Source organism: Saccopteryx leptura, chromosome 2 (assembly GCF_036850995.1).
Source record: "Saccopteryx leptura isolate mSacLep1 chromosome 2, mSacLep1_pri_phased_curated, whole genome shotgun sequence".
In the NCBI taxonomy this organism is placed as follows: domain Eukaryota; kingdom Metazoa; phylum Chordata; class Mammalia; order Chiroptera; family Emballonuridae; genus Saccopteryx; species Saccopteryx leptura.
Window position 1 is genome coordinate 174,989,811 of NC_089504.1, and position 12,206 is coordinate 175,002,016.

Consider the following 12,206-nt stretch of genomic DNA (forward strand, 5'->3'; position numbering starts at 1 on the left):
AGCTTACTGAACAGGAGAGGATGTCTAAAAATGATACATTTTTTATTCCTGATTAGAATTTTGGTATTCATTTCACTCGATCAATTGACCCATTAAAATGTCTTTTTATACAACTGATGCTACAAGGAAAAGAAATTTCCTTGAGGCTTGAAAGAACATTTTGTCCCTTTTTTTTAGCCTTCAAGTTTTCAAACATATTTTGAAAATACCTAATTATATGTATCAAAACTGTAAATGCCATTTATAAACTTGAGGGGGATTCTCCAGCTCAATACCTTGTTGCCTCATAACTCTTCAAGAAAATACACACCAACATATATGTATATTGTAAAACCAACAAATCTGTCTAAATAAGCATCTATTCTAGCCATCTCATTCATGAGGACACAATATTTTCCTATCAAAGGTCACTCTTTCCATCTGTGCTTTCACTTTCTTGTGCATCAGTTTCCTTTTTAATTCCCTGTATGTGTCACCAAACTCCCTCTTGTCATGTGTTATCCCCATCAGATAATAAATACAAGTGGAGGTACTGAAGTGGTTAACTGGGTGCCTATAAAGGTCAGTCTGCCAGAGTTTGAATCATGGTTTCCTCACTTACCACTGTGTATTCTTTACATGACCTTTTAAACCTCAGATTTCTCAAGTATAAAGTAGAGTCAATTATAGTTTAATACTTCAACACATATTTCATAAAGTGCTTATGTAGATTAAGTGAGATGATACATGCAAAATACTTAGCACAATCCCTAGCACTTACTAAAAACCTAAAAGATTTATTACTAATATCATCCTCAAATTCTTCAGTTAAATAAAACTTTCCTAGATTATTAAAAAGAGTTCCTTAATTAACTATTAGGCTGCAGTTTTCACCTCATATTATATGTTCCCTCAGAACCAAAGTCATAGAAATATATGTACATGCACTTTACCCATTTTTTTAACTGCTAGTAATTCTCCTAGTTGGATTATTTTATAAGCAGGATTTTCAAATGTTTCAGTTGTCTAGTTTAGTCCTAGATTGATAACATCATTAAATTTTTTCATAATTATTAATCTTACCCCTGTACTAAAGATATCCAAATTTAAATCTCCTGCTTCTGAATTTTCAACATGGCGTGTTTCACATACATTTTAATAAGACTCAAACTCAATTTATATCTTTATATAACCTTTTTTTTTTGCCTCAGTTTTCTTTTTTCCAGGAAACAGCACCAGTGTGTACTGCATTTTTCAGGCCAAGAAATATAACAGCTTGACCTAACAGATCTCTATTTTCTTCATATCTGTTTTGCTAGTTTTAAATATATAATTATACATACTATATTTACTAATATTAGAGAACAAGCAATACCATGTTATTAATAATACTTTAAAGAATCTTAACATTTTAAATGATATTAAGAGACTATTTTATTTCACTTTTAATTTACATTGAAGATTTTATTTCATTGCATACACTTTACATGTTTATCATTTGAATCTGCCCTTAATCAAATATTTATTTCTTATAATAATTTATCTTTTCCTTCTTGATTCCAAATGTTCTCTTTGTCTGGGTTTTTGGCAGTTTAGTGCTTGTAGTAATATTTGTTATTTAGGGTTGGTTGAGCTTAGATTGTCATGATAATTTTTTTATCAAATTTTATAATTTTTTATTAGTTATTAAAATAATTTTTCTTATTGTATCCCTCTTTTACTGGTATTCCCATTATACTTATATTGAAATGTTTGGCATGCTCCCACAGGTTTATGACACTCTGTTCATTTTTTTTTAATCTTTGTTCTCTCAGTTCTTTATATTGAGTAATTTCTACTGATCAACCTTAATATTCACTCATAATTTTTCCCATCACCTAAACCAGTTGAGTTCATATTTTTCTTAATTTCAGTCATTGTTCTTATTTAGCTCTAGAATGCCTTGTGTTATTTTGTAAGTTTTCTAATCCCTTACAGAGATTCCCTATTTATTATGTCATTATTAGTCTATGATTCTAATACCTGACATGTAATTTCTTTAATACTTTAAGCATATTTATTAAAGCTGCCCTGAATTCTTTTTTTTTTTAATCCTTCCTAGGCTTGAATCTGGTAGTCCAGTCACTATCATACCAAGCACACTGACAGCCATGCTGCTACCAGCTTTTTGAGAACAGTAAGATCAGGTAACTTAAGCAGAGCTTTTAACACTTGTTGAACTGAGTAGACATTAACACCTGTAACTGGTGTATGATATGGGGAGAGGCGTGTAGTCTATGATGAGTGGCTCTTTTTTTCCCCTTCTCTACACATCATGCAACCCCCTTCCCTCTGCCAACCATCAGTTTGTTTTCTGTTTCTATGAACCTGATTTTTTTTGTTTACTTGTTTTTTAAGATTGCACATATAATGAAATAATATGGTATTTGTCTTTCCCTATTTGACTTATTTTACTTAGCATAATATACTCTAGGTTCATGTTGTTGCAAATGGCAATATTTCTGAGTAATGTAACATTGTATCTTTATGTATTTATTTATTAATGGACACCTAGACTATTTTCATAACTCAGCTATTGCAGATATAACTGCAATAAACATAAGCATGCATATTATTAGTGTTTTCTGTTTTGTCAGATGAATACCCAGAAGTGTAAACTCTGAGTCTTATGGTAGTTCTATATTTAATTTTTTGAGAAACCTCCCTACTGTTTCCCATAGTGACTGCGCCAATCTACTTTTGCACAACAGTGTGTGAGGGTTCCCTTTTCTCCACGTCCTTAGCAGTGCCTGTTATTTATTTACTTTTTCATGATACTCATTCTGACAAGTATGAGGTGATATCTCATTGTGGTTTTGATTTACATTTCCTTAGTGATTACTGCAGGAAACAAGTGTGTTAGGCTTGCTCACTGCTTTATCGGCTGCAAGCACTTTGCCTATTTAGTGTGTGAGCATGTGGCAGTGCCATGTGTGTGTGGTCTATATAAGGCTATGGGTGCTTTCCTTCAGTGGTGATTCTCCCAGATAGTTCTCCCAACACTGTAAGGTATGGTTTTCCTGCTCCCTTGCTCTCCACTGTGAAAAGCAGGCATTTCTTTGTTTTTTAGTCTTTTTCATTTTTTGTTTATTTGCTCAACTATCTTTACGAGTCTCCAATAAATGGGTATGGCCCGACACTTTTCAACTCTGCAGTTCCTCTACCATTTTCCCAAATTCAAAGTGAATCTACATGGCCATGGCACCTGGCATTACATCTGGCATAGTGGACAGGATTTGGATCAGATTGGTATGGAATCACAGTCACCCTTGAAGGATGGGGTAGAGGAGTAGTCATTGTTCTCCAACATATGGTTCTTTGTGGCTGTCCTTTTGGGGGCCATGGGCTGGGTGTTTTTTTACAACCCTGCAAGAAGAAACTGAAAGCTCTGTGTGAGAACCTGCCTGTGTCAAAAGTTCCAGGGTGAGTGGCAGACCGAGTGCCAACAACAGCATGAACTGGAATGATCTCTGAAGAAAGAGCTGCAGATTCAAGAACTACAGGTCAAGATATAGGCTGAGAACCAGTGACAGTGTGAACTGGAATGAGTGCTGGAGAAGGAGGCCAACCAGATTTGAGAGCTGCAGTGTGAGATGCATGCTGAGCAGCAATGGCACCTGTAACTGGAACAGTCTCTGGAGAAGAAATTGTGGGGTTTTGAGTTGCAGTATGCCCTGGAAGCTGAACATTGGCAGCAACAAATATTGGAGAAATAACTGTTGATTCAAGAGCGCAAGTCTTATTTTCAGACAGAGAGCTGGCAGTCATGGGAGCAGATGTAGGCATGCAAGACAGAGCTGCATTTATGCCAGAGGAGTGGCTCTTAGTTGGCAGGAGCAGGCATTTTAACTCCTTCTGTGAAGGAGGAAGTTTTAGCTGCAACTGTCATCTGCAAACTCAGAGCCTGGCCAGTGATAACCCAGAAGGTGAAAATCCAGCAGTCAACAGTCCCACAGGGGTAGGTACAGACACTTCTAAAGGTAGTGGAGCACTCTATGGTCCAGCCCTACACCCAGGCAGAGCTGATAGAGTTGGGAACACAATTCAGGCAGAAACACACCAAGACCCTGGCAGCCTGATTGCTACAGTTATGGGACATAGGGAGTGGATGACATCATGCTCTTCGGAACAGAGATGGAGAAATTGATGGCCCTTATCACGCATTTCTCCTAGTCTTCAGAACTGCCATGACAACCCAGGAAACCATACCCTATTAGAATCAGTGATGGTTGCCATTTGTACAGTCTGGCAAAATGCTAGAGACTTGCAAGAGACAGTGAATCAGTGGCAGTGCTATCATGAGCTAGTAAAGGTCCTTTGGGAACTAGGTATGAAAAATGCTGCTTTCAACTCGAGGTACCATGGGCCAGATGAGGAAGTGTTTACAGCAAAGATGAGGGATCTTATTTTCTGTAGAACTTCATCTGCCCTTTTGGTGTTGCTAGTGCTATCCTGGGCCCCTATATGGGACAGCCCATCAGCACAGTTACACAGATGGTAACAGATTTGGGAGAGCTGGAGGCAGCACAGAATCATAGAGCTGTGAGGGCTGCTGTCTGTGCTGCTCCCACAACTAACAGGAAAAATGGGCCAGTAAAGGTTACCTGAATGCTCTATAGATGTGGGTAGATTTTATTGCAGCTAGGGCAGATAGGGAGAAATTAGATGTAAAGCCTAATAAATTTATTTTGGAGCTTTGGCAGCAGCTTAAACCAGAACAGAGGTTCCAACTGCTGAGATGAACAGCCCTAGAAGCTACCGATAAAACGGTTGGTGTGCAGGTGGCATGTTTATAGGATTATATGATGGAGACAGCCAAAGGAGAGGAGGACCCTAAAGGCTCACTGTTCCAGTTTGAATAGAGGGAAGGCTGAGGGACCTGTCTAACAGGGATGAGTGGGGTTTGGAGACCTCACATGAAACTGGCAATCCACTGGTCCTCTTCTAATGTATAATAGGTGTTGGCCTTGGTGGATGCAAGTACAGAATGTTTCCTCTATGGGAACCCAGAGCAGTTCATTGGGACTCCAGTGGCCCAAACTATTTGAGTGAAACCAATAACTATCCTATTGGGGATAAGAATACTGCTTTCTAAACCATACAAAGTATATGTATCTCCTATTCCTGAATATATTTTGGGGGTAGATATCTTACAAGGACTGTGTTTGGAAACTCCAGCCACGGAGTTTCAGCTGCCAGTCTGGGTTGTCAAGGCAGTGTTGTGGGGACACACAGCACATTCCTCCTTGCAATTACCCATTCCCCAGTACTAGCATGAAGCAGTACTGTGTGCCAGGCAGTGAAGAAAAAATCACAGGGACTATCCTTAAATTGGAAAAGGTGGAAATCATCCAGCCAGCACACAGCCCTAACAACTCCCCAGTATGGCCTGTGCACAAACCAGATGGAACCTGGAGAATGAGAATAGATTACAGAAAACTTAATAAAGTTGTTCCCCCTTTGCATGCTGCTATTTTCTAGATAGCTAACCTGATGAAATGGCTAAGCCATGAGTTGGGGACATACCACCTTGTGACAGATTTGGCTAATGAATTTTTTCTTTATTGGTATAGTTGTAAAGAGACAAGACCAATTTGCCTTCACTTGGGAAGGGCAGCAATGAACCTTTACAGAATTACCCCAGAGCTATTTGCGTAGCCCCACCTTGTGTCACAGGCTGGTGGCTGCTGACCTGGCTAAATAGAAACAGGCAGAGGTGGTTTGTATGTACCATTATATTGATGATATTATGCTAACTAGTGATTCTCTTCCAGAATTGGAGCAAGCAGTCCTTACCCTGCTATCTCATTTGAAAATGTGTGGCTGAGCTGTCAATGAACACAAATTACAGGGACCTAGGTTATCTGTTAAATTCTTAGGGGTTTTCTGGCCGGGTAAGACAAAGGTTATTCCTGACACATAGATAAGATGCAGGCATTCCTTGTGCCCACTACAGTAAAGCAGTTACAGGAATTCTTTGGTCTGTTGGGGTATTAGCGAGCATTCATACTCCATTTGGCTCAGTTACTGTTCCCCTTATAGAACCTTATTTGGAATGGGGTTTGCTGGGATTGGACTGTGCGTTTGCAGCAGCTAAGAGAACTGGGAAGGTGGCACAGGCTTTGAATGTGTTTGATCCTTCCAGGCTCTGTGAACTGGATGTTCATGTAACCTCAGAGGGGTTTGGATGGGGCTTGTGGCAATGGACAGAGAGCTATGGCAACCTATTGGGTTTGGGTCATAATTATAGAAAGGCACTGAGGTTCATTACTCATTAGTGGAGAAACAGCTGGCAGTTGTGTATACTGCCCTCCTAGCCACTGAGAGTATTACAACCACAACTCCAGTTACAGTCAAGTTACACCTATTGCAGGATGGGTGAGAGATTGCACAACAAAACCATGTAGTTGGTATGGCCCAAACATCCACCCTGGCCAAGTGGGGTGCATACTTGCAACAATGCTGTGCTCTTAGCACCAGTCCATTGAGGGAAGAACTGCTGGAAATCTTGGGTCCAGTCCCTTATACAACCTTAGAATCAGGTGAACTAGGACTCAGGAGGCAGAACCTAAAGTCAGCCTCTATCAGGAGGGGCGGCCGCCCATCCTCAAGGATGCCTGGTATACTGATGGTACTACTAGGGGCTAACCTGCTAAGTGGACAGCCATAGCCTTCCATCTGGCCACTAGTCTATTTAGATAGACCCAGGTACAGGCCAAAGCAGCCAATGGGCTGAATTAAGAGCTGTATGGCTAGTTGCCCATAATAAACCTTCACCTCTGACAACTGGGCTGTCTACTGTGGCCTAAGCCTTTGGAAAACTACTTGGTCCATTAACCAGTGGATGGTAATATAGCATCTGCTGTGGGGTCATGTCATATGGCAAGACTTATGGGAAACAGGACACCAGAAGCAGGTGACAGTATATCATGTCACAGGGCATGCCTTTCTAGCCCATCCTGGCAATAACAAGGCAGACACCTTAAAAAGGGTGCGATAGTTTGAGACTGCACCCACAAGTGATATGGTGCCATGGCTCCACCAGCATCTGCTCCATGTGGGACAGAAAACTATGTGGGCTATAGTTCAAGCATGGAACTTGCCTGTGTCCTATGCAGTTACTTGAAGCTTGCAATCAATGTGCAGTGTGTTCCAAGGAGACAACTGGTGTCACTTGGCACCTGGGTAGATCCAGAGAGGTCATGTTCCACTGACACAAGTGACAGATAAACATCATTGGACTCTTTTTTTTTTTCTTTTCTTTTTTTTTTACAGAGACAGAGAGAGAATCAGAGAGAGGGATAGATAGGGACAGACAGACAAGAACAGAGAGAAATGAGAAGCATCAACCATCGGTTTTTGGTTGCAACACCTTAGTTGTTCATTGATTGCTTTCTCATATGTGCCTTGACTGTGGAGCTACAGCAGACTGAGTAACCCTTTGCTCAAGCCAGTGACGTTGGGTCCAAGCTGTTGAGCTTTGCTCAAACCAGATGAGCCTGCGCTCAAGCTGCGACCTCGGGGTCTTGAACCTGGGTCCCCTGCATCTCAGTCCAGTGCTCTATCCACTGTGCCATCGCCTGGTCAGGCCATCATTGGACTCTTACCAAAGTTGGACAGGTACCAGTATGCAGTCACCTGTGTAAATACTGCCATTGATCTGCTTGCTGCTTACCCCGCTCATAACCCAGATGAGAGGGCAGTCATACAGGCTCTGGACTGCCTGAGTGGTGTGTATGGGTGGCTACTAGTCCTTGAAAGTGACAACAGTACAAACTTCACTGGTTTTGTGGTGAAGCAATGGACTCACTACCTGTTCCTTACCACCCACCATAAGCTGGTATCACTCAGTGGTATAATGGACTCTTAAAGCAGAGACTATGACAGGAGTGGAGCACCAGCTCCCTTACTGGATGGGCATGCCACTTGTTGATGGTACTTAGAATTTTGAATGAGAGACCTTGACGGTGAAGAAAGGGCAGCTCCAATGTAGGCCCTCCTGCACCAAGCAGCTGCTTTTATCCGGTTGCAGATACACATCAAGGATGCTTTTTCAAGCCAAGCTTTGGATGACAGGGAAACGTTCTTCTGCCTGCCCCAACAGCCCTCCTTAAAGGCCAATGGCTTCAATGGACTTGGCCCTGGACTGTACAGGTCCCCATCTATGATAGGTGACCTTGTTGGCACTGTGGGTTAAGGGGCTAGAGGCAGACCTCCAGTTAACTCCCCAGGCAACCAGCACATGGCCACCTAAGATAGAAGTGTATTATCCCTTGAGTGAGTCTTATGAAGGGCACCTTTGTAATTTCTTTATGGCCTATAATGAGTACTCCCACTTTTTTACTCATAAAACCCACAGATCTTGGTATACAGGCCAATAAAGTTTGGTATGCCCACCTGGGGTAGCCTCTGGTACCAGCTTACTGTGATGTCTATGGACAAAACTCTGGCCTGTATTCTGCTAGAACAGAAAGATTTGCCTGTCTTGGTGCCACTGACAATCCTCTCATTTTGCCCATAGCTTGTGCTTTTTTAATTCTGTTGCTGTAGTCTGTACTGTTTCTGTTTATGTAATGTACTTCATTCCTCGCACAGGGAGCATCCTGGAAGATACCTGTCTTGTAGATTGTGAGGTGAGCAACTATAAAGGGGTGGAACGTGTGGAAACAGCTGTGTTAGGCTTGCTCACTGGAAGCACTTTGCCTGATGAGTGTGTGAGCATGTGGCAGTGCCATGTTTATATGGTCTATGTAAGGGGTGGGTGCTTTCCTGCAGTGCTGATTCTCCCAGATCACTGTCCTCCCCTGTGAGGTGCAGTTTACTGATTCCCTCAGCTGCGGTTTTCCTGATCCCTTGCCCGCCACTGCAAAAAGCAGGCTTTTCTTTGTTTATTCACTCACCTGTCTCTGTGAACCTCCATTAAATGAGTTTGGCCCAGTGCTTTTCGGCTCCACATTCCTCTCCCAGCAGTCCAAATTTAATGCGAACCTACCTGGCCTCAACCACCAGCATTACAAACTGATCCTAGAATATCTTTGTCATTGAGGATAATGATTTTAATAACACTGTGAATTCACTGTATATTAGATATATCTATCTGCATGTATTTTTTTTGCATAACACAAATATACTAGAACAGCGATTTTCAACCTTCTTCATCTCGTGGCACACATAACTAATTAGTATAATCCTGTGGCACACCAAAATATATAACTTTTGTCAATATGACAAAAGATAGGTATAATTTTGATTTACTCACATTAGACAACTATTGTGTTGACTGGTGTCATTTTTTTGTTTGTTTGTTTGACAATATAAGGGAAAAGAGAATAGTGCCCCTAGTGAGATAGTCAAGTACTGCATGTTTTAATGCTTGTGGCACACTGGTTGGAAATAGCTGTACTTGTATTCTCCACAAGAGCAAGAGATTTGCACAGAGAAAACAACCTAGCTTAGTAATATTTGTAAAAAAGGATATACACTATAGCTGTGATTCTGTGACCTGATATTTTTCCTATAGCATTATGAGCTATATATTATGCAATTATCAATGTTGCTTTTGAGCTCCAAATTTACTCCTCAGCATATATATGATTATGTCTCCTGATTATACATGAATTGTTACATATTTATTCCGTAAGAAGAGAACTCCATAGTTATTTTACAACTCTTTAGTATTTCTTTAATGTATGAATTTATAATAAATGTAAGCAATTTGTTAATGATAAAAATACTGCTTGTTTTAAAACTGTGGTATTTTAAACAATATATGCTGAATATGCTTTTATATATGTATTTGAGCAATGGTTAGTTGACTATGGTTAAATTACAAGGATTACAAATACTAAATCAGAAAAAAACAAGAACTACATGATTCCATACATTGGTGGAACATAAAAACGAGACTAAGAGACATGGACAAGAGAGTGGTGGTTACCAGGGGTGGGGGGAGGGAGGAAGCAGGAGGGAGGGAGGGAGAGAGTTAGGGGGAGGGGGAGGGGCACAGAGAAAACTAGACAGAGGGTGACGGAGGACAATCTGACTCTGGGTGAGGGTTATGCAACATAATTTAATGACAAGATAACCTAGACATGTTTTCTTTGAATATATGTACCCTGAATTATTAATGTCATCTCATTAACATTAATAAAAATTTATAAAAAAAAAAAACAAGGATTACAAATACTAAATAAGTATACTAATTTTATAAGTTGTTCTATGCAAAAATATTTTACTGATAAGCGTTTATGGAAAAGGTAGAAAAACTAAACAAATAAAAATATAAATAATAATTTAATAAGATGTTATGTATCCTTTTTGTCCTTACGTTATAAACATAAGATGACTACAAGTGTTTTTATCTTCTGTTTTTCTTCCTTTTTAATATTAAAGTTGGGCAAAAAAAACCATTTCACAGTTTCATTTTCAAAGCATACAGTTTTTACTTTGCTTTAAAAATTAGTAAACTTAAAAAATACAACGGAAAGTTCTACAATTTATCCTGACCTAATTTCTTAGTTTTATGCACTGAAATATATTAATTAATTTTAGTGAAGTGGCTATGATTTAAGAATTTGCCTAATGATTTACAATTTAATAATATGTTTCTCTCCAGTTTTACTGGATTCTTTTTTATTATTTGCTCTGTCAAAATTGTTACTTTAGGGCCTGACCTGTGGTGGCGCAGTGGATAAAGCATCGACCTGGAAATGCTGAGGTTGCCGGTTCGAAACCCTGGGCTTGTCTGGTCAAGGCACATATGGGAGTTGATGCTTCCAGCTCCTCCCCTCCTTCTCTCTCTCTGTCTCTCCCTCTCTCTCTCTGTCTCTCCCTCTCCTCTCTAAAATGAATAAATAAAAAATTAAAAAAAAAAACCCAGTTCACAGTTGTACACCCATTAAAAAAAAATTGTTACTTTATTTTAATTTTTGTTTTAAATTATACTTTATTTTTTATTTATTTTGTATTGGTTTTAGGTTTATATAATTGCTACTTTAATACATTGTTAGGTCACATAATGTACTAAATATTATTTAATTTTCCAAAATCAGTATGGAATATGAGCACATACTGGTAAAATGCACACACACACATAGTAAAAACTCAGTCTGAATGTCTTTAATTAGAAAAAATTTCCACCTTCCTGATCACTATAATTAAACTCACAGTCTTAGCACTGTTAGTGATGATCAGATATTCCATGATCACCACCTTCACAGAAATGTAGGTGAATCACATGATAAAATAAGAAGATACTAGCTTACTATCTGAGAATACTTGCAATTACTGTGATTAACTGTGCTCTTATATTCACAATATGAATTTTTATATAAAGAATAAACTTTTTCCTGATTATATGAACACAAGGTTTAATGGACCAGTGAGACAGAATTAAAGATTACTTTATGTACAAAATTTCCAGAATTTTATAATTTTTCTTGAAGAAAAGACATAGTTTTTCATATTTCATACATGCATAACTTAAGCTTCTTTAAAATATGAGCATACTTAGCTTCAAGTAAAGAACAGAAATGGAAGATGAAATATTTTTCATCTTTGTCACAATTCTGAGGTTAAATGGAGGAATATTCTTTCAGAAAGAATGATTGAAATACCGCTAGAGAGTAGAACAGTAATGATTACTATATGCTATATATATATGACTGTTTGCAAATGTAAATTCTATATAAGAAATTTGGCCTCCTATTAGTGACAATTAACATTGTACTACACATAGAGTTCAGACTTCAACAAGAATATATCTGTTGAACTAATTATGATTTTTAAAATTTTGAAAGTATATTTAAATACTTAGAATTTTGCAAGCAAATTTAACTCACAACATTTAGAAAATGCAAATATCTTGTCATTTTCTGACATTACTAGCCAATTACTTAAAGAACAAGTCATAGTCACTAACAAGAGCATTATAAGACATTCACCCAGATTCTTGATAGTCCTCATTTTTTTTTCAAAACTTAATTTCAAGAATTAGGTGCCTGACAACTTAAATCACAATCCACACACAAGCAATTGTATATAAAAATTAATTAAATATCATCCATTTTGTGGATATAAATATTAGCCTTTAATTAAGTCAGAACAAAAAGAAATAGTGAACCTTTGATGTATATTGACTAACCTACCTAGCTGTCTGTCTATCCAGAAAGTGACGCAAATATTTAACA